This window comes from Falco cherrug, chromosome 12, assembly GCF_023634085.1.
Source record: "Falco cherrug isolate bFalChe1 chromosome 12, bFalChe1.pri, whole genome shotgun sequence".
In the NCBI taxonomy this organism is placed as follows: Eukaryota; Metazoa; Chordata; class Aves; order Falconiformes; family Falconidae; genus Falco; species Falco cherrug.
The window spans coordinates 23,640,133-23,663,815 of NC_073708.1; the positions used below are offsets into that span (position 1 = coordinate 23,640,133).

Consider the following 23,683-nt stretch of genomic DNA (forward strand, 5'->3'; position numbering starts at 1 on the left):
CACCCAGCTGCCTTTTGGCGGGACGGTGAGGGTTGGGCAGCTCCTGGCCACCCTTGGGGACTGTGGCTCGGCCCCCTCCTCCCACGGCCCTCCGAGGCCTTTCCTCTCCCTCAATAACAAGGTCACAGCCATTTAAACTCCTCTGATGAGGGCAGGTGGCTCGTGCCCCTCCTGCCTGGCGGGGCCGGCCTGGCCGCACTCCCGCCTGCGGATCAATGGCACACAGCGAGTTTAAAGCGGCCCCCCCGGCCCCCCTTCCCTCCGCCACCTTGCTCTCCAGACACGCAAGGTGACGAGCGCCGGGGGGCCCACGGATCGATGCCGCGACACGGATCGGCTGCTGGGAAAAACCAATCGCGGATCAGATGGAAACCGACTTCTCCTTGTATCTGCCTGGCTCTTGCCGGGATAGATTGGCTGGAGAAATCCGATGGCGAGAGGAGACAAAGGGGGAGGCGATGGGGAGAGGAGGAAAGGGCTGATAATGCTCCTGCTGCGGCCGCTCTAATCTGTGACAGCCCGAGGATTTGCTGAAAACCATTATCACATTGCTCTCCCTTCTCTTGTCCCTGATAAAGCCCCAGCTAATCTGTTTGTTGCAGGTATTGAACGAATGCATTTAGCGAAACAAGGGGTGTGTGTGTGTGTCTCCCCACCGGCACAGCAAATTTTTTTCCCCTGCACCTCTGGCCTCGCTGAGAGGCGAAGAGGGAGCAGGGAGGGCAGGGACGGTTTTGGGCGCGGGCTCACGGCGAACGCAGGCTCTACCCCCCCGGGATGCCGTGCCTGGCGCGGGGGCAACATCTCTGCCAACCACCCTTTGCAAGTTTTGAGGAGCTTTTCTACAGGCGCTGCATTTCACCTTCATAATGCCACTCGTGGAGGGTGGCCAGCGAAGCTCTGTGGCCGGTGGGCGACGCCGGGAGGGCTGCTGCAGCCCACCGCACATCCAGCCGCACTCCCGTGGGGCTGCGCAGGGCCGGGGGCTCGGGGCGCTGTGCCGTGGGAATGGCTCCCGGACCCCCGTCTGCCGGAGCCCGCTCGGCTCATGCCTCCTGTCCTGGTGCTGACCTCAGCCCTCCCCTTGCCAAAGGCTCTTTCTCCAGGGAGGAGAGATAATTCAGTCGCTGTGAAAGCCCAGACCCGGGGCTCCCGCAGCCGCCTGTTACAAACAGTTCTAGTGGAACATTAATTATAGTAATTTAGCCGTGGAACACTAACTGCAGCCAGTGCAATAGCATTCAGTACATTAGTGGCTATAACCCACTCCTTAAAAAAGACATTTGGCTACTGACAGCTGATAAAATGAGTTGTGAAGCATAACCAAAGGGAAAAAAAAATAATAATCAGGAGCGGGCTGGGAGCGAGCCGTGGGGCAGGAGGGTGGGGGGCAACACCCCACGGGGTGCTGGGGAGCACGGGGGGTGCAGGCAGAGGGGCAGGGGGCCGCAGCAGGCACCCTCCTGCCCGCCACACGGCACACGGGCCGGCGGGCTCCCCGCGCCGCAGGCAGGGCTCGGCGAGGCGGGGGGCGCGGGGCCGTGTCTCAGCAGTATGTCAAACAGAAGGACATTTCCTTCTATCTCCCAGCCGCCGCCCCAGGGTACAATCCACCTACATTCAATCTTTACTCCACTACACATGTTTCCTTTCCAGCCTCGGATTATTTTTTATCATCAAATTACCGTGGCGATAAGATGGAGTAGATGTGATAGCGAGCAGAGCACCCGTCCTCCCCTCTCCCCCCACCGCTTCCCCGGCATCTCTCCTCCCTCCGCCACCCCCAGCCTCCTAGCTCTGAGCAGGCGGGGGGTTATCCAAATGTCAGGGGGTGAGGAGAGACCCCCCCAGCAGCTGGAGTTGCTGGCTGGGACCAAACAGTGGCTGACAGCGAGCGCCTGGGTGCAGGCAGGCAGCAGCTGCCGCACAGCTCGGGTGCCCACCAAGCTAGCCAAGGAAACTTGCAGGGTGCCCTGCCGCAGCACGGGACCCCGCCGGCAGCTGTGCCGTGACAGAGCCAGAGCTGAGCATCTGCCCCCCACAGCTCCGCTGCAGCACCCTGGGCCCCCACGGCACCCAGCGCCCCAGCCCGGTACCAGAGGTGAGACAGCCTGGTGACACCAGCGAGGCGGCAGGGACACAGGGAGCCCCGGCACAGGGGTGGCCAGGAAAAGCGCGGCCGTGCCGTTACTTTACAAGCCTGAGCAGTGCTGCGAGGCCCCTGCTGTGATGAATCCTCCCCATCTCCTTGTTTACTCCAGTCTGCAACAAATGAGTCCCTGCCTGTCCAGGGATAGCTCATCTGGAGGAATGCTCTTTCAGGCCTCTCCCTCTAATCCCTATTAATTTAAATAATGCTCGGCCACTCTTCTCAAACTATTTATTATTTATCAGGTTTGTTTATTTGTAGCTAACAGGTAGCGCTCAGCATGCATCCCCGGCACGGGGACAGGGGCCGTTCATCACACCGGCTCCCCTGCCATCTACCATCCGTCAATTACTCCTGCTTCCTTTAATTAGTAATGAGGACTAATATCTCTGCCTGGGATGGTGGCTGGAGCGGAACTTCCCTCCGGTGGCATCCGAGCAGCACAAGGGAAGGAATGAAAAATAAATACCTGCGCAAGGCTGCTGCTGCTGCTGCTCCCAGACAAGCAGGGGTGCTCGCCAGCCCCCACGCACCCCTTCCCAGGGAGGGTCTGGTCCCTGGCAGCTCCCCAAGTGTTCGCTGTACACCAGAGGCTCCTATCCAGCAGGGCAGGGGAGGTGATGCCAGCCAGGTCCTGATCCACGGGTGCCCTTTCCTGCATGGCAGGGCCATCCCAAACCACCTGGGGAACCCCTGCCGAGCTCCAGCTGCTGAACTCCGCATGAATATCGGCAAGGGGAAGTGTAAATTAAATGCCCATTAGAGCCTCTGGCCTCACTTGGTGGTCCTGGGGAGCTTTGTATCAGAACATGCCATCCAGAGACAGCCTAATAGCGAAGGCAGCACATGATATAAATGAAGCCCCTTTGATTTATTGACTGGGAGAAGTTTTTACACGATAGCCCATTAAGACGGACGGCTCTGTTTACAGCCAGGCCATCTAGCTATAGGGACCCTGAACTGGATGGTGTGTTTTGCTATTGCTCTTCAGGCAGACATCTCATTAAGGGGAACAGCATATGGAGCTCTCTGGATCTATACTTCATGAGTCCTGAGGGAGGCCTTTACCATTTTTAATAAGCGGGCAAGGTTAGCAAACCTGCAACGCGGTGACCTCCCCTCCCCGTGCGATGGATCTCCCTGAAACGCAGAGAGCTGGACTCACCGGGTGCGTATGGGACTCCATAAATCACCTCCCTGCTGCCGGCCAGGGAAACCACCCGGGGAGGACAGCAAGGAGGGTCCAGACCAGGCAATGCTGCATCTCAAATGGGGCAGCAGCATGTGGCTCGGCTGAACATGCTGGGGACAGGCAGCCGGTGAGCAGCAGTGCGGAGCATGCCCCTGCCCACCATGCCATTGGGGTGACGTGCAGCACGTGGGTGGCTCAGCCAGCAAAGGTGCTTTAAGGAGAGAGCATTAACACGATAGCCACAGTGCAGGAAACGAAACCCCCAGCTGGCTGGCGAGGGGGGATTATTCTGTATTCAGTAACACGGCTGTTTAGGAGAACAAATAATCTCTGGCAAAGACCTCCGGCTCTTCTCCGATCTGATAAAGCCGTGCAGCCTACAGGCAAGCTGGCCCCTGTGGGGGCTGCTGTGGATGGATGCAGTGGGTTGGGGCTGCCAGGGCTGGAGGAGGAGCGGGGAGGCAGGCATGTGGGGTGGGCTGATGAGGGATGGGGTGGACACGCTGCTAACAGGTCGCCCAGGACACCTTTCCAAAGCGAAATGGCTTATGCAAGGTTTGGTGCTCCTTCCCAGGCACCACTCACAACCCCAGGTACAGTAGCACAGCCAGCCTCAGGGCAGTGGGTAACATGCTTATGGGCAAAGCTCCCACCGTCTCCTCCTGGCCTGGGTGCACCCACCTGCTCCCCAACAACAGCAATCTCACTCTTGCCCATCAGCCAGCCTGCAAACACCCGTTTTTCACTCCTGTGGTACAAGCTAAGCACTATAACCATCACCATGCATTGGCATTTAACTTACACATCTAAAATTCACACCATAGAAAAACCTGCCAGAAAAGCAGGAGACCAAGAACATGATTGCATCCTTTTGAGAAGTCTGCCTGGCTCTGGCTGGGAAAGAGGGAAGGCAGAGAAGGACAAATGGACAGACACAGTGGCATATTTGGGTCTCTTTCCAGCAATTCTCTCACAAACACTCTGAGCATCTTTGAAATGAAATTTTGTAGGCGATTAGCTCACAATGTGAACTTAATTGCTTTTGGTATTTAAAAAAAACCATTAAACTAAATGGCCGAGATATTGAGGCTTAAGCAATGGCTGCTTCCAATGCACAGTAACTACCAGCCTCATTACTGGGACGCCAAATCCAGCGACGGAAGGCGCAGACCCATGCGACATGACCGGTGCAGCTCTAATGCTCCCTCCCAGCTCACAGCCCGTGGGCTAAAGGATCATCAACAGCAGTGACAGGATGGCTCACAGCAAGGCTGGCACAGAGCAGCAGCCCAACAGCACGCTGAGCTCCTAGCTCTCCAGAGCATCCTCGTTGGACCAGACAAGCCAGACCTGGGCATGTGGAAGCCAAGGGAGTAGCAGGCTCCTTTGGGTTGGCAAGAGGAGTGGCTGAAATAGGACAGTCCCACACTGCAGGACACACGAGTGCTGCTCCTCCAGGACGTTAGGATGACCTCTGCTGAGCTGTTTTGGCCCCAGTTCCTTGGGGGTCCCATGGCATTTGTGCTGCCTGCACTTATGGAGCGGTGGCTGCACAGCCCCCGTGAGTGACTATTAAGTGATGCAGCTCAGTTGGTACCACCCATCCCCAAGTCAGACCCAAAGCTGGTACTCCGCACCTCTTCATGCCAGCGGCACGCAAAGGAGCCCTCCTCTGCCACAGAGCCGGCAGCGCTGCCCTGCTTTGCATTGAGTGCTGCGATACAATAGAGTGGCCAACGGTAGTGCTTTCACCTTACTTTACTTGTTTGTTTAAATTATTTACACTCCTCAGATGCAAGATTGCTCTCCAAAAGGAGCATCCTTTTGGCTGCTGCAGCAGCTTTAAAATGACTTGCATCCATCACTCAATCGCTTTCAGGTCAAACACACGCTCCCAACTTAATGACCACATTTCCGCAGCAACAAATCTGTCACTGCTGTTTGTTTAAAGCCAACAATCTGTAGGAGCACTGTGTGCAAGGATTGAATTAACTCAGCATCTGAATGACTGCGGTGCCAGATCATTCAAATTGCACCTTTCCTAAGATCTTCCAGCAATGTTAATTAATGTTCCTTGGGTGATGTGCAACATGCTGCAGTGCACAAGGCTGCTGGAGAGAGCAAAGCCCAGTCCCTGTGGGCCTGGGGCCACGGGAGATGGCTTGCTTGCTGCCCCAGCTCCAGAAGCACCTGGTGGGGTGTGTGCTGGGGAAAAAGAGGGGCTGGTTGCTCCCCCTTGCTTTGACACAACCTACCTTGATTTTCCCAAAAGCTTAGTGATTCAGCTGAGATATTACATGCTGAATGTCTGACTCAAGTTGAATTTTTTTCCCAGGAAATTCCAGCCTGAACCATTAATACATTACCATCAACAAGAATTAAAAATATGCTGCTACTTCCCTTAAATTCCAGCTACTTGTTGTTGCGGGGCGGGGGGTTTGTATATGTCCAGATGTTTTGGAACAAAGCCTTGAGGTCTGTTGGGAATGCAATTCTGTGATTCCCATCAGAATCTTGCCAACTTTGGGCAAAGCCAGCCCTGCCTGTGGCCCTGAGCGGCCACACATGGGCTGACACCCAGCCCTCGGCCAGCTCCCTGCTCCCAGCTGCTGCAACCCACCTGGCACCTACTCCAGGCACCTGCGTAGGGAGTGGGGACCCAGCTCCAGGTGCTCCATGACTTCCTCAGGAAGTGCGAGGGAGGAAACTGCCTCCGAAACACTTGCACCGACAAGAGCTGGAGCTGGAGGCAGGCGAAGCAGGAATAAAACGTGATGGGGAGTTAGTGGGGCTGGTGGTGGTGGGAGTTGAGATGATACCAGAGAAATGGGGGAAGGGACTGGGACAAGGAAAAAAGGACAAAGAGCTGGGGAAGGGATGGGGAGGCAGATCGAGCATGGCAAGACATGCAGAGAAGGGAAGAGGGAGTGGGATTCAATCCAACACCAAACCACCTATGTCTCCTGCTGCCATTCGTGGCCTCTAGCTACTCCAGCCCTTGCTGACCAGCAAGTCCTTGGCCCAGAGTGCTCGTCCCAGGCCCCTGGCCATGGTCCTTGTTTGTCTGAGGCATTTACATCTCCATAGAGCAGAACTGGGGTCTGCTGGGGGGTCCTAACCTGGAGAGCTAGAGCCCTTCCCATCTCCCCTCAGACTGCTGCAGTTGATTGGGGCACTGCTCTGATCTCTACCTGCCACCGATTTCAATTCAGCTTCAGTTTTCTTCTTTGACCTTCTCTCCTCCAGACCCTGCTTGCAAACAGAACACAAATTCTCAAACGTGCCCTTCGTTTCTCCTTGCAATATCCCAGCATGCCCCATTCCCAGGCTAGGGAAGGCAATGACCCATGCCTCTTTGAGCCTATACACACATACACAGGGACGGACACACTGCTGCTGCAGATACCCTCCCCAGAGCATGCTCACCCCAGCTCCAGCCTGGAGAAGGAAGCGATGATGCTCTGATGCCATCCAAACTACAAGAGGAAAGCACGATAAAGGGACTTCCAGATGGTTTCCTCCAGGACAGCTGCCTTTTTTCTAGGAGCTTGTGGGTCCAAGGGGCACTCGGGAGTGCTCCTGACTGTGCCTGGGTCTCAGCTGCCACGTTTGCATGCAGCACTCATCCCAATGGTTCTGCCTGCCTGAAAACTGGTCTCTCTGTGCTGATCCCCAGTCCTGTGTGGGCTGGGATGCTCCAAAGGCAAGCGGAAGGAGATGAGCTGACCATGAGCTAGGGGAAGATCTCCCCTTGGCTGTGTCCCTCGGGCCACAGATCAGGGACAAGGTCCAGGAGCATACGCTTCCAGCTCCCTGATGCCCCTGATGCTCTATGCCATGACCTGGAAGGGAAGCCAGCCACTCAGAAGCAGTTAAAATCAGATTGCAGTGTGCTGGTGTAGACAAGCAATGAAGGAGAAGGTCCTAGATAGCACCTGGGAGACATCCCCTGCAGAGAGACACTGCCAGCACTGCAGAGAATGGGGAAGGAGCTGTCAGAGGGGTACAAGATGGGAAAGGCATCGCCCCTTAAGGCCCACCACTTCCTGGCACCCCAAAATGGGTGGGGAACCTCTGCCAAGGCTCCTTTCTCAAGAAAGCCTGGATGCCAGAATTTCAGCCCACCCGGGGCCCTTCTTTTCCTGGCAGCAATTCACTATGTAAAGAGGCTGGATATTTATAATTATGCTCAAAGTGGCCACTTTGAAAATCTATATGTCTCTAGGCTCCCTGTACATCATAATGTCAAGTCTGTGAATGGAGGCATCTATCAGAGGCCTCACATCACAGACCTTGTAGCTGTGATAAACACTCGGGAAATGCTCGCTGAACCCCATGTCCCACTGCTGCCTTCTGGGGAAGAGATTTGGTCTTTGGGGGGTGCCACCATGGGGACTCCTCCAGGAGGGATGCTACCGCGTGCTCGTCAGTCACTGATCAGGGATGGGGACGGCAGCAGGGTCTGGGTTCCTCTAGCCAGAGCCTTCCCTGCTGACCCTTGCTGTCCCTCCAGGTGGGACCATCCAAGCCATTACCCCGTTTCCATGCCATCAGCACACTGCAAAAAGGCAGCTTCCACCCCTTGGTATCTGGGAAAGCCCTGGCGCTGGGAGGATGGTGAGCTAAAGGGACAAGATATACCCCTCAAATGTCAGCTCTGCTCTTGGTTATCAAATCCCCATCCTTTGGCCTCATCAACCCCAGGGTGTCCTAAGCCTGACTGAGAAAGATTAGGCCTGTGACAGAGGTGGGGTGTCAGTCCCCATTCCCAGCAGGGAAACCCATGCAGGGAGCTGAAGCCTCTTCTCCAGTACAGCAAATGTCAGAGCTGGCCCTGAAGCCACGCACCAGCCCACTGCTCCATTGTGCTTACAGGGAGTTTCTATCACACCTCTCCCAGCGTGGGGACACAAAGCCCCAGCTTTGTGTCACCTCCTTGAGAAGTGGGGCAGGTGCCCTGCCGGCGAGATGCCCAAGGGAGATCAGGAATGCCATTCTCTGCCGACAGCATGGCAAGAGGATGCGTAGCCTTCACTAACGCTTTGCCCAGGCTGTTCTTAAAAATTTATTACTCTGTTGCAACATGAAAAATAAGACAGAGAAGTAATCATTAGTATAACTATAACTCCCCGTGCAATAGTCCCACTTGTAAATTGAGATTTATGATTGCAGCTGCCAATATTTTAGAGGCCAGTGCAGGCAGCAGTGGCAGTACAGCCCAGCTACACGCCGCCCCGCCGCAGTTACAGTTTATCACAATCTGCAGAGATTATTGCAATGAATAATACACAACAGGCTGGCAGTGAAGAACTATTCCCGATCAAACGCTTCTGTAAACAACTGAATAAATAATATTGCTCAGCCCCTCTTTAGAGCCCTCGGAGGCCCAAGGAAATCTCTCATTACTCAGCAGGAGAGGCAGTGCCAGGCTTGGAGATGCCACACGGGAGGGACACAGTGACTCTGGGCAGGCACTGGACATCCCAGGGACTGGCATTTGCCAAGCAGACAGCTCACCTTGCCATTGTTTTGGCAGAAAAGGAGGCTGAGACACTGAAAAGACGCGCTTACGTGCTCCATGTGCAGCCAGGAACAACCTGCTCGGACAGACAGACACAAGCCCAGACAGACAGATATTGCTGTCCTCTCTTCTGCATGGCAAAGCTTTTGCTCGCTTCTGATACTGAGTTGGCAGCAGGTAAAGAGCAGGTTGCCGGCCCCGGTCTGTGGCAGGGCTGGGGCGTTTGGGGCCGAGCCCACCGGCAGCAGGGCTCCACGTGCTCCCTGAAATGTCAGTAAGTAATGCAACATGATCGGGGTTGTGCGCCAGCAGCTGCAGAAATGGCATTTCTCACACAGCTCAAAAGGATAAAGTTCAGCTCCACGACGCCCCAGGTTCCGGTGCTGCTGCGAGCCCTGTCTCAGCTGCCGTGCCGTGCTGCCGTGGGCACCAGGTCTGCAGAGACCCCTGCCCAGAGGGTGAGCGGGGGGGACTCACCCCTTCCCCAGCACCCATCACGCAGAGGTGCTTTATTTACTCTCTGAATATCTATGCTCACAACACAGTCAGCAGAGGAGGAGGGACTTGAAAGGTGCTGAGGGAGGGTTATAACCTTCCTCAGCCTACAAACCAGCCCTGCAGCAGCTCTGACCCTTCAGAGCCATCACACCATGCTTTCTGTGGGGTGGTGCCTCTACCCAGACTCCCACAGGCAGGGAGCATCCCCTGGCACCTGCGTCCTGCGTGCTCCAGGACCAGCTCCCAGGGTTGTTCCCTGCTGCTCACAGGCTCTCCCCACGGCCGGGTCCTGGGGAAGGGCGAGAGAAGCAAAGCAGGAAAAGTTTGCATCCCTGTGTTGGCTGCAGCGCCTGTATGTGCAGCAATCAGCTCCAATTAATCCCCCCTCAGCTTGGCCCGCCCGCTTCATTACCTCCCCTTGATGAGAACCATCAGTGGGGCCTGTATGATTTTGCTAATTAGCCTCACTTCGTTTATCATTTCCATTTTCTCCCAGAGACGCTCGGCTTGCTGGGCGACAGCTTCATCTCCCGCTGAAACAATGCGGCCCCTTCTGTGCCTGTCTCACTTAGCGCTGTCACCACAGCCATTATGAAATTGGGGTTTCATTTACACACTAATTAAACATTACAGCTTGTTCACAATTACAACATGGGGATGAGGAGGTAACTAATTACTTAAGAAATGAGCTAACATTTATCTCTGATTCCTCCCCCCCCAGCCCACTGCCCTCCTCTCCAATCAAGATTAGAAATTGTTGTTCAACAGCAGTAGCCCAGCGGGCCCCTGCCTGCCTCCACATGTGCCGCATCCCCTTCGGGGGGCCGCACCGAGACCCCGGCCCCGGGACAATCCATCAACCCCTAATTGCAGCTGGGATGACGGGGGGCTGTGGCGGCAGCGGTGGTGCATGGCGCTGTGCCAAACGGGCTGCATGGGGATGGGCTGTGATGCTAGGGATGCATCCGTCCCAGCTAGCCCTGCCCGCTGATCCGGCGTCCCCGGGACAGCCTGGCCAGGGTGGCAGCAGGGACCGAGGTGCTCCCTGGGCATCACAGCCCCCTGCATCTACTGGGCTCTTGCCCCTCAGGTTGATGCCTGGCTCTGCACAGAGGCCGTGGATGTCAGCACACCCTCCACATCCCTGCTGATGGGCAGCTCATCCTGAAAAGACATTTTCTTCAGGGAGGAATTAACATTTAAAACTGAGAACCATTAGAGTAAATAAAGCAGGCTGTCACTCGGATCAAAAGGCAACGCAAAGAGTGGGCGCTTGGGACACAAATGCGACTGGGGAGATGGGCCCTAGGGAGCAGGCAAGCAGGGAAAGGGGCAGGCGCCCCTTTGTTCATTGTCGGGGTGGGGTGGCTGCATGGGCAGGCTGTCACCCCCTGTTTGGCCTAGCAAGGCTGGGTGCTGCCGCTGAGCAAGCAACAGCCCCCTTGCACAGGCGGCACGGGGCTGCCATGTGCTGCTGCTGTGACGAGCGGTGCAGGCTGCGGGCAGCGGGTGCAGGGCGCAGGCAGACTGCACCCAGCGCCACAGACAGGTCACAGCACAGGGCAGCAGAGAAGGGTGACAGGGACCAGGATGGGGGGATGCACGGTTGCCTGCAAGGCAGCAAGATGGCTGGTGGGAGAGGCTGGGGATGCTGCTGCGGTGCCTGGACACTCCTGCAGGCTCTGGGAAAAGGCAGCGCTGCTGCAGGGCTTTTGAAACACAAGAGACTCCCCCCATAAACAGTCCTAAGCACTGGAAATGCTCTCAGAAAAAACACCTAGTTCAGCACCAGACAATTAAGGTTCTTTTGCAACTCTTAACCCGTGATTTTGAGACAAAGAATTTGGCCTTGGCATAATTTGAACTGCTAATTGCTTTCCTGATCCGCAGTCAGAGAACTGAGCTGAAGCTTGGGCACAAAAAAATCACCTTCCCTGTCTGGGAGAAAATTCAGAGCCGCTCTCCAGGGGGAAGGGGATGCTCTCTTCTTCTCTCCGAGGAGCTTAAAAAATAATGATCAGGAAACAGTTAAGCAAAAGGGGGGGTGAACTGGTGGTTTAAAAAAAAAAAAAAATCCCTCACACCACTTTATAATAATAGTAACAACTCATTCCCATAGTTTTTATCCTTCCTGTCTTTAGCCCACAAAAAAAAAAAAAAAAAAAAAAAAAAAAAAAAAAAAGAAACCCTGAGCTAAACTACTGACACTGGCTGGGAGCTTAGAACTGCCGCATCAAACAGAGCCCTTGAATCTCCTGAACATAATTGTGCTGCCCTCTAACCTCAACCTTCAATCAGTGCAGTGTAACTATCTCATTTTAGCCTACAGGACACACCCCTCTGCTAACTAGCAGCCATATTCTTCTCATTAGGAGACTGCTCTGGATGGGAGCGTGGAGGCAAAGCCGTTGTCTCTCTCTTTCTCTCCCTCTCTGCCTCTCTCGGCTGTTATATAGGTACTTCTGGCGGCGGGGAGCGCACTAGCAGAGGGCTTTGTGGGTGCTGGAGATGGCCCAGCTGCCAAGCTCTGAGCTCCCCCGGCATGCAAATAAAGCCAAATGGCTGGTTCATGGCTGGAAAGGTCCAGGATGGGAGAGGGGACCTGGCCCTGGTACCCCTGGCACCGGGCGGCTGGCCCTGGCGAGCTGCAGCTAATGGCTACAGTGGGCTTCCCAGCAAGGTGCTGCTGCGGTGCAGGGCAAGGGGCTGGGGGTCCTGCCCAGCGCCGGCTCACCCCACGCACAGAGCCCCAGGGGAAGTGTCCTGGGGTGGCAGTGCCAGGGTACGGCTCCCCTGCCCATTGGGCAGGCTGAGGCGGTGGCGGGCAGGGAGGCATGCGTGCCCTGGGAAGCACGGGCAGCCAGCAGCGCCAGCACCCTGCCTGCTGCCGAGGGGTGGGCAGGGAAGCACGGGGCCGCGCAGGGCTGGTGTGCACAGCCAGCCCCTCCGGCTGGGCAGTCGCCCCCCCTGCACGTTACAGGCCTATGCGGAATTAACAGCGAGGCTAACTAATAGCAGGAAAACTTACCCAGGCCTGCGGGTGCTCTCCATCACTGGGGGGTTTTGCACCACGTCACTGGGCAGGGGGTTTTCCATGGTTAAAGATCAGCTTGGCACAGCGCAGGGTGAGACAGGACAGTCCTGCAGCCCACCAGGACAGCCCAGCCGATCCCGCTGCACCTCTGGGCCACCACCTGGCCAAAAACTGATGGCAGTCCTTGAGCTCCGGCTTCATGCCATCCCCTCAGAGACCTCCAAGCACGCAGGACAGATGCGTCAGACCACAGCACTGACACAGAACCTGGGTCCCCGCAGCACGGACCAGCACACCGACCCTTAGCCATGACCATGACCCTCTCCTCCTGCCTCCCCCTCCAGGTCCTGCACACCAGCAGCACCCAGTTCAGGGCCCAGGCTGGAAGGAGCTGCTCAGGCTCTCGCTTGGTTTGAAGAACCCAGCTTCCAAGCTGGAGCAGGACTGCTCAGGACCCTTGGGGACTGAGGGAAACACTGCTGTCCCAGTGCATGCCCGCTGCGGGGCTCGGCTGTGGGACTGGGAACAAGCCAGATCTGGGGTGGTTAATGGCACAGCTGGGATCAGCCTGTGCCGTGGCAGCTGCAGCTTTGGGAAGAACCTTACCCTATGGAGGACAAAGAGGCGAGCAGATCCCCCCTCAGATCCCACTGTGTGTCTGCACCCACAAAGCGAGCAAGGCCATGCTGGGAAAGGGCAGCGGTTTGGCTGGTACAGCCCTACCCTCCTGCCAGAGCCCTCTGCCCTGCATTTCAACATGTTAGCAACTTGGGAGGGGGGCAATTAGCCTGATTTGTGTAAGGACAGGGAAGAACACAGCACCGGACAGATTTTCGATGCTTCAGTGCCCATGTTCCCCACACAGCAGCATCTTCCCCATCCAGGCCTTGTCCCTAGATCCTCTGCTGAGTTATACCAGCTATTAACACGCTCCAAGTTTGTTATCTTAAACAGGCCACTCAGGACATGGGGCAGTGATCCTTAAACCAATTAACGTGATCCTTTGATTTCAGGGGAGAATGAAGAGGGGACTGTCAGCGTGGCGGCGAGGCAGGAGTTACGGGTCAGAGCCTAACAGCACAGAGGTGCCCGTTAGCTCTTAACAAGAGGTGGGGGCTGGCGGCAGCTGCCAGACCTGGCTTACATCAGAGCCCTTCTCTGGATCCTCAGCCCCGGCCCAGTGCCACTTCCCAGGCACCGAGGAGAGCAGAGGAAAGCAGCACCATGGCGCTTAATGGGGGCCAGATGCCAAAAAAGCCTCTGCCGCCCCGCGCCTGGGTCGGCGCTGCCAGGAGAGCAGTGATGGCACCGCATTCTGGCACATGGCATGGAGGCAGCTCCCCTCGGCCGTGGCAGGGACAGCCATGGTGCCGGCAGTGCTCAGCCTATGGTCCTGGGCACCCCAGGGTGCCAGGGGCTGCATCACCCCACGGCCCAAAACTTTCCTCTCCTTCTTTCTTTGCTTGGCTGTTTTTTAAAGCAGAAGTTCTCTTAGCGAAGTCTTTCGGGGGAAGGTGGAGACAGAGTAGGAAGCCAAAGAGAATCGTCTTGCTAGTCAAAGCCTTTAACAACTATTTTTAATATCAGGCAGAGGAGCAGGATTTTGAAATGAAACAGCCGGTGCCTCTTTGATGGGTGAGCTACAGATCTTGAAACAAGGTCCATTCCCTCCTCCTTCACTAACTAACAGCCATATTTCTCTCATTAAAGACAATCTGGCTGTATTTTCAAACTTCTTAACAAGGCGATCACCGTAATTTGAGATTTCTATTATCCATGCTCCTATTACAGCAGTCTTTTAAGCAGCTAGCTTTTTTTTTTGCTTTCTTTCCCTGACTTTGTCTCTCCCCTCAAACTGCCATTAGTGGTAATGACGTGCAGGAAACAAGAGCGCCAAGAACCATCTTTTTTCCCCCCTTCTTTTTGGTACTAGGTTGTGTGGGGGTAGCAATAAGGAATAGAATAAAAAGCAAAATGAAGTTTGGTTATCTCTTATCTGGAGTTTGGGTTTTAATCCGCCCAGGAGCACAAACGAAGCCAATGCAGTACCTTATCTCCCCGGTCGATCACAGACCCCCCTCCTCAAAGACCCCCAGCTCTCTCCCCTTCCCAAAGGCACCCGGCCACGGCCCCCTCCCTGCCCCATTAGTCCTTCACTGGGCTCTGCCAGATGGATGCAATTTGCATAATATCACCAGCAGAGGCTGGCAGATCAGCTGGGGTCAGGCTCTGACATCCCCAGCACAGTCTATCTCCAAGTGCTAATTTGGGTTGCATTGATCTCTCTTTCTGATTTCTTTGTCATTTACGTCTGCAACGGTTTGACAGGAGATACAGAGACAGACAAGGGGGGAAAAGAAGGGAAGGGGGGGAAGAAGAGGAGAGAAACAAAGATTGTAGTTACAGATGTCTTTAAGAGAAAAAACAGATTAATCCAAGGACTCCTCTGAGGGTCGCAGCTTTGAAACATCCTAATTATCCTATTCTTATGAATTCCTGTACAGACTTGGGGGTGGTGGTGTGTGTGTCTTATCAGGGAACTCAGGGGAATGGAAACTTGTTAAATTGCAGTGGAGTCTCTCTGGCTGGCTGCTACCCGCTCCCCTCCTGCACCTTGCAATTGTTTCTCATTAGGTGAAGCCGGGCAGCTTTAAACCTGGCATCCCTCGCTGACACAGCCTTCCCCCCGTACCTCTGCCACCACTCTCGTTAAAGGCAGATCTTCAGTAAAACTTGGGCAGGAGTGTCTCCTCCTCACAGAGGTGCTCACAGCCACCAGCCCTGCGCTGCCCAGGGAGGCCAGAGCCAAGATAGCATGGATGCCTGAACCCTGGAGACAAGGGCTAACCCAACAGGGACAGCAGCATCCTTGCAGTCCCTCAGGATGTGTGTCTGGAAGGGCAGGTTTGGACACACATTGCTGTTGCAGGACAGTATGACATTAAGAGATGCCTTCCACTGGAGTCCACTGCAGAGCAGGGCAGGCAGTCCGTGCTCTTAACTGAGGTGTTTACATTCATTAACAGGAAACTCTTCCCCTCGTCACAGGTAAGGGACGACGTGCTAGCATTTAGCCTCGTCTAGGACACATCAAGAGAGACACCAAGGCACCAAAAGAATCCATGGGGAAATCAAAATGTCAGTGTTCTACATCACTACTTTCTACAGAAAAAGCTCTCTAGAAAATTAATGATTTTCCATGGCTTTTCACCTAACACGTGTCTCACTGTCTTGAAGGATGCATCACGGTGTACGGGAAGTCCTGCTTGCTACAGGGGCAGGAGAACAAGTGCTAGCAGAGATGTTTTACCTGCCAGCACAACAAGGCACAGGCCTCGGTCAGGGCAAGGGTTGTTCCACCAGTGTGTGTGTGTGTGATATTTCACAAGGCTCAGCCACAGGACTGGACAAATAGCCAACAGTGGGATGGGTCCGAGGCAGTGCAAGGCTCTCTACAGTACAGATCAGTTCACATCTGCACACTCCTGACGTTGGGACTGGCTGACTGGTAAGACAGAGCACACACAACACTCCGTCAGCCTCTCCCTGTGCTCCCAGTACGCCAACAACAGTTTAGAGGGATATGGAAAACATATTTAAGAGGTTTCTCATCTGCCACGGGACAGGAACTGGGCCAGGTGTTGGGCTGAGGACCACAGCTGGCCTGGGAGGGAGTGGAGGACACTAGATCTGCTCTTCTCACCAACGGAGGCAGTCCTCACCATTGGTCCTAAAACTAGAAGCCAGAGGAAGGGGGTACAGCAGCAGCCATGCAAAGGGCAGCTGCAGGACGACAGCAGCACTGCCCTGCCGGGGGTTAGCCAGGTCTTAGGCTCGAGACAGACCTGCCCCGAACTGCAGCTGGGCCTCCCAGGCATTGTGGCACAGCAAACAGCGCATAATCCAGAAATCCCTTTTAAATCTTCAGTCTGACACTGGTGCTGCGAACAAAACTGCTTCCAGCCAAAAAAGAAGGGCTCGTGCCTACCTCCCATATATCGCAAGTGAGCAGGCACTGCCACGAGGTGCACACGGTGGCACCCCAACTTTTCTCAGGCAGCTGAAGCCCCGCAGCCCGTCACCTTCCTCTCCCAAGGCCCCTCTCCCCCGGGGTCCATGAGCCATCAGGCCTGGGGCAAGGTGTGATGAGCCCACCACATCCCCAGCAGGCAGCAGGGTCGGGCAAGTGCCTGTGCCCCTACCCCAGCGGGCGCACGACCAACTTTCGGCAGGGTAGGACGGAGGGGTGAGTGCAGTCAACACAAACACTCAATCATCCTTCCTTTCTTTCTTCTGTGCCTCCTTTGTTAACTGCAGGAAACAGCTGAAAGACCTTGAGTTTCCCATTGTAGCGTGTATGGGAACAGAGCTGCAGTGATCAGAACATACCCCCCGCTGCTCCCGGGGAAAAAGGGAGAGCAGAATCCTTTCTAAAAAGGGTTTACGATTAGAAGAGTGTTCTGTCACTCTGGCGCGCAGTAATCCACTGCGCCACCAAGTCCCTTCAGAGAGATGTCGAAAACTTAAATGACTGAAAGCAAAAGAGCCCCGGCTCAGGTTCCCAGGCAGCCAGACATCCTAATTATCTTTAGATCCACTCCCACATGGAGGGGAGAGAGCACACAAGAGTGAAAAAAAAAAAAAAAAAAAAAAGTAAAGAAAAGAAAAAGAAAGAGGGAAAAAAAAAAAGACTGTCACATTGCTTTTTTCTTTTTTTAAAAGCTTGTCTCCGCTCACTGCTTTTCCAGCTGTGACACCTCTCACGGTAGTTAATTAGAATCATGTCACCGCGTTAATGTGCTCTGACTGGACTCTGACAGACGCACGTCCTCTAACCGGCTGCCCTGGCCGGCCCGGCCCTCCCTCCCACCCCTTCTTGGGGATGTAGGGCCCGCTGCTCATGGCAGGACCCCTCCCCACCTGCCTGTCACCCTGTCCCCATGCCCACAGCCTGGCGGGTGCCCCGGTGCGGCTGGGCTGGTGCCTGCACCCTGCCCGCCTGCGCCCTGCCAGCACCCTGTCTGCCTGCGCCCTGCCTGCCTGCCTGTGCCCTGCCTGCGCTCTGCCTGCCTGCACCCTGCCTGCACCCTGCCCGCCTGTGCCCTGCCTGCACCCTGCCTGCGCCCTGCCGGCACCCTGCCTGCGATGGCGCGCAGCCGCTCCACCTGTTCTGGATCCGCCTGACCTTTACAAGCTCTAATGCAAAATGACACTGCTCATTTGATGACATTTCTGTTGATTTTTACTTAAGTCTGTTTTAATTATTTAACTTGGAGTCTCTCCCCTTCTGCCTCGGGCTGGGGCTGCTGTGTGGCCCCAAGGCAGCCCTGCGCCCCGCTCCACAGCAGGGAGCCCGGGGCTCACTCTGGCTCTCAGCATCCCCTGGCAAAAGGATGGTGCGGAGCAAACGGCACTGCCCCCATGCACAGCACCAACTGCATGCCACCTCCACTGGGAAAAGAAGTGCTGAACAGGGTATGCCTGCTCTGGGGGAGCATGGGGTTCTCCCAGGCTTCTTCCATCCCCTTCGAGGGACAGGGAGAGTGGGACTGGCTATGCCAGCCAGGGCCACATGGGCTGGGATGGGAAGTGGTCAAAAAAAATGGGAGGGAATTTCCAAAACTGCTGTCCCTGTCCCCTTGTTGCCCCTGCCCCACTGCAGAGGAGGTGGGTGGGCTCCAAGGGTGACTGGGGATTCCATGGATGCTGGGGGGCTGCAGGCTTCCCTGCGCTCCCGGGAAAGGCAGCAAAACGAAAGAGGGGAAAAGAAAGCCGGGAAGAGTGAGAGGAGGCTGAAATAAAGCCAGTAAGCTGCCAGGACCACACACTCTCAGCACGTCGCAGGGTGAGATGAAGCCTCATCAGCCGCTGCCGAGCTGCCGGGGGGAGAGCCAGCGCTGACAGCCAGAGCCCCCATTACGGCGGGTGGCCTGCCACCTGCCACCGCACTTAGCGAGCGTGGCCCTCGCCGCCCTCTCCTTCAATGTCAGCACGGAGGGCAGCCCGGCTGCGGGGACACAAGCGGGCAGAGGGACGGCTTCGCCGGGCAGGAGGCACCCCGGCAGGCGCTGGCCCGGCTCCCCGCGGCGGTGGCAGCTCGAGGTAGTTAATTAGAATCGTGTCACTAAGTAAATGCGCTCTGACTGGACTCTGACAGACGCTCACCTATGACACTGGGGGCCAGGAGACAATCCACATCAAACTACTGCAGTTTGACCCTTTTAACACAAAGAGTAAACTCACTGTACATCGAGTTGAAGCTCATTAAAACTGTCTACTCTGCGAGCATCCCATTAACCTCACTGTTAAAAACACGCAATTCCTCTTCTTCTTTCCGAGGCCTAATTAATGCTCTGGATCAGGAACAATATCACACCCTAACCTTCCGAGATTTCCAATCAGTAAATGAAAAGCGAGAGATGGAGCCAGGAAGGGACGGTGGCTTGCTGGGTTGCTGACGGCATGGGCTGCTGACCTGCCCGGGCAGGTGGGGCTTTTCCATCTGGCACAGCAGAGATCGCTGTGGAGGCGGCATGGCACTGCCCCGGCCAGGGGGACTGTGGGCACAGGGATGGTGAAGCCCCACGCAGAGGCTCACAGCTCGCAGGGTTACAAGCTGGTGTAATAAGAGCCCAGCGTGGGCATCAGGTCATGACAGGTGCTACTACAGGACCAGATCTCTCGGTCACGAGGCATGGGTGCTGCGGGTTCACTAGCAGCAGCAGCCTGGGTACCCTCCTTCTCCAAAAAAGAAAAAAACCCGCAAACCAGACATTTAGAACTAAATCTAAAATCACAATAATGTGTGTGCCAAAGCCTGAACTTTAAAAGAATCCACTAAATTAAATTAGATTCAAAAAAGATCGTCAGCAAGGGGTAACTTGTTTTAAAGACAGTCAGTGCACTAGAGGTGGAAGCAGAGCTGACAAATGAGAGAAAAACTTTCCCAGCAGCAGCAGCTACTTCTGCAGATGTGGAAACTTCCCCCTTTTTCCAGCATGTTTTCAGTTCAATAACTAGCTTGTTCAGAGCTGAGAAACAACAAAGGACTGGGAAAAAAAAAAAGGAAAAAAAAAAGGTGTGCCTTTTATCTTTTCCATGATCAGGGAAACAAACAAACCAACAAACTAAGGTGGGAGAGGATGAGAGGTACTAATACTAAAATCTTGAAAGGCCGGTTTCCAGAAACACTCCTTCAACTCACAGATCACTTCTTGCTTTGGTTTCATACACCAGCTGTTTTCACCTAGAAAGTGTTCCAAAATTTACTTTTCCTTCAATATTGAGTACATGCAAGGGAAACAGGATTTTACCAATAAAACCTATGTGAACTACAGCTGGGGTACTGTAGCACGGCGTTCCAATTCTCATCCAAAAGAGTAATCACAAGTAATAATTTAATAACCATCTCTTTAAGAGCAAACAGTAATTCACTACTTTTCTAACGTAATGAATATCTAAAACCTAAGACTAAAGGCATGTTATGTTACATGATTGATCAAAATAAATTAGCAAAAATCGAGTATTTGATGAATAAAAGAATAACTAGATTTAACAACTGGGCAGTGCTAAGGAGAGCTGCACTTCGTTTGATAGGTGCTGGTCAGTAAAACTTGGCCTTTTTTCAGGGAAACAAGTGGAAAAAAAAACCCAAAACAGAAGAAAATCAATTACTGAATCCAGGTGAGCTGCTGGCTGATTTAAATCATAACTAAAGCCTGGAATTTTAATCCTTCTGATTTACATCAGTCTCTGAACCTCAGTAGGGAGAATCCACTGCAAGAACCCAGCTCCGCTGGTGAGGAGCCTGTGAATGCTGGTCTTTGCGTGACAGTGCCAAGACCCCCATTACAAGCTGCAGCTTGTTTTAGGCTACCAGCGTCTCAAAAATTTAAGAATGGCAACATGCACACATCTGTAAGATGAGTAACTTCTTGGTAACTTTCAGCTTCATTTTGTTGAGGGCCAAGAAAACACCGGCCAAAAAGAAGCTCCTCACCTCAAGGTGCTACAGCCTGTGCTAGAGCTGACACGCATTTAATCCATGTTTGAGGAGAGATGGAAGCTGCAGTAAAAAGTCCTTTCCAGACCTCAGGGCCACATTCAGCCCAGAGGGAATGCTTAGAGCCAAAATACCAACCTGAGAAGAGGCATGAATGAATCAGTCTCAATCCCCTTTTGCTCTTTTTCCCGTTTCCCAAGGGCTCTCACTCCCTGGAGCAGGACTTTACTACTTACCTACCTCCTTATTCTTCTGCTCAGCACTTCTCAGCAAGCTGAAATACTGATATTTCCCCCCTTCCTTTACCTTCTTCCTCCCAAGAAAGCAATTGCACCAGACCTGCACCCACCCCACCCCAAGGCAGCTATATTTGCAGTGTATGCAAACACACTTTGGTGTATTTGGTGACACAAACCACTTTTCTAGCCCCTCGAAAAGATTTGCAGTTCACTTGCTCCCAAGTAGAAACCAGACAAAACCTAGAATGTGAGCTCTGTTCAGCAACTTGCTGTATGCGTGGCCATACGTCCCAGGGATGTGGTGAGACTCCACCACACTCCACCATGAGCCCCTTCCGCCCACACGCACCAGATGCTAAAGGTGAGGTTCCTGTCCAGAATCTGGCCTTGGACCTGCAGGGGTTTGAATGCCCCTAACTCCCTGGATTTTGAACAAGATGAAGGAGAGGAGATGAAGCACAGAGCAGGACTGGTCCCTGAGCATGCCAAGTGCAGGGATTTGGAGCAGATATCTGCTGAGCCAGTGAATCAGAAAGTGATTTGAAAACAAAGCAATACACAACCGATCAGGCGAGACAGCAAAATTCCCTGCAAATTGTTTGCAAAAACAAGTGGCCATCCACTGCAATCTTTCTGTCAGATTTGAAGGGAAACATCCACGTTGCGCATTCCTGTATAAGCGAGCTGAGGCTTCACAGGACTGCCTGCATCCCCCTGGATTGCACCCCATGCTGCTGGGAAAGGAGCTGCATGGATGCTCTTTCACATGGCACAGTATTCATGAAACTGGTGTGGCTGGCTAACGCATTTCCTTGCTGCTTCCTTCTCAGCCCTCTGGTTTGCAGGCTTCTGGACACCAGCGACCCATGAGGGCCATGAAAATCAGAGGCTGACCCTAGCTACACCCACCTTGGGCACCCCTGGGGAAGCCCTCCACGCTGCTGCGCCCCAGGATTGACCACAAAAGAAAAGGAAAGCTCTAGACCACGTGGGAACTCCCCCAGAGCCACAGCCAGCTTGTCTCACCACAGCAGCAAGAGGTGGGCAAGCAGCATGCTGCAGCATTCTCCCCCCTCCTCTCCAGCAGCTGTCCTTGAGGAGGGGTCGCTTATTGTGCCGAGCGGGCAGGGCTGTGGCAGGAGCAAGGCTTCTTACAGCCAGGGAGGGAGGGGGAGGGCAGCCTGGGGCAAGGGATGGCGTAGCTTCTCCCAGTCCTAAAGGAAAAACAGTTGAAAGCATGAAGGAGGAGAGGAGTAAGGACTGCTCAGGTCACAGGGTAACCACCAGCAACTGGGATGACTGTGCCCAGTCCCAGTAGCCAGTATGGAAGGACTCAGCTGTGGAGGACTGACACTTGCTCCAGGATGAGGCAGCAAAGCCAGACCCAAGGAAGCCAGGCCACTCCTGCAGTGAGTGGCCCCTCCTTGACCTAGGGACCTCTTGGGCTGTCACCTAGAGGCAATACCTGATCCATGCCTAGGACCTAAAAGGCCAGCAGGCTGGGAAACAAAGCAGCCAGAAAGTCAGAAGGCTGGTGCCTTGACAAAATGCCAGGCAAGCCATGTCTCCAGACACCAGCATCGCCCCAAGCCTTCTCCCAGGGGGGACACTGGGCTACTAAGCCCAAAAGCCAGCAGCCCTGACACCACGGGCAGCAGCTGTGCCTGGGGCTCCCAAGCTGGCCAGGAGGAGAAGCCATTCTCCCTGGCTGCCGTTCAACAAGCCATGCCTCCAGCTCACTCCCAGGAGCTCAGCCTGCAGTAAAGCCACCAGGCACAGGGTGCCAGTGGCTGCCACCTCCGCAGGCAGGCAGAGGATCGCAGATGCCCAGGGCAGAGCTGCTTTGGACTCAGCCCAAGCAGAGCAGCCAGTAGGCTGCAACACACAGGGCATGTGTGCACCGGTGCCAGGGTGATGGAGACCATCATGCTGCTGGCCTGGCATCCTTCACAGCACCCACATAAACCCTTCCAAACAGCGTGTGAAAGGCAGGTCTGCCACTGGGATGGAGCGCTGCAAGCAGGGAGCTTGGCTGGCTGGGTCACATGGCTCACCTGGCACTGGGGTGAGCTGGGAGTGCTCCCCCGCAGAGGGAGTTTGACAGAAATTAAGAAGCAAAACCCGCCTAAAGGACTGGAATAGGGAGGGACACAAACGGTGTGTCTCTGAACTCCATCAGGCACAGACACCTGTGCAAGACAACAGCACTGACATAAACACAGGCAGAAACCAACACCAGACAGATGATACTCCAGAGCTGGGGACACCTTGTCAGAGTAAGAGATGACAGCAACTGAGGGCTCTTGCCATAAATAAAATGATGAAAGATGAGGCACAAACCAGCCCTACATCCCCCAGGAGACCCTAGGAAAAGGCCAAGCCCCCAGAGCAGGACATGCACACACAATTCCTGCAGTCCCTGCTCCCTCCCCATGATTCCCCCCAACATGGCACACAAGCAAGGCAAATCGCAAATCTGCTCCCAGGCAAGGAAGCAAATTTTAATGCTACCTCTGTCAATAATGCAACCAGATCCATAGTTCAAAAGGAGCTTGCTAATTAAAAGCTAGTGAGCTTTAAATAATTCATCTCCTTAACTTGGATTGATTGGAGAGTTTAATGGTTAGAGTCTTGAAACAATATTAACCAGCCTCCTCAAGGCCCAGGTAGCCGGTGACTTTTCCAAGTAAATCTTACCTCCTTGCAAACGTTAACGCTCACAACTCACAGTGGATGAAAGGCTGGGAGGCAGAGGGAAAACCTGACCGCTGGTCTCCAAGAGGTGATCCAACACCCCGCAGAGAAACAAGACTGGCAAGAGTGATGGAGCCCTGAATTACAGCCCTGCTTACAGCCCAGTAAATCTGAACTCCTGCCCATACCACAGCCTACTGCTGGCCTAGCTCTGCGCCTCCAAGCGTTAAGCAGCAGGCAGATATATGGTGTCAGCGTCCTGGGCCAGGTTTCCCTCCTCATACCACTTTCATCCCCGCTGCAGAGGAGCTAGGGGAAACATGGAGCTCTGCCACTGCGCATAGTAGTCTCAGT

At 54.5% G+C, this 23,683-nt stretch overlaps 1 protein-coding gene across 3 annotated transcripts in view; it reads right to left on the reverse strand.

Moving 5' to 3' along the window:
• ERI3 (ERI1 exoribonuclease family member 3) overlaps positions 1-23,683 on the reverse strand; it is a 135,147-nt gene that overhangs the window by 14,489 nt on the left and 96,975 nt on the right. The gene's annotated exons all lie outside the window — the stretch shown is intronic.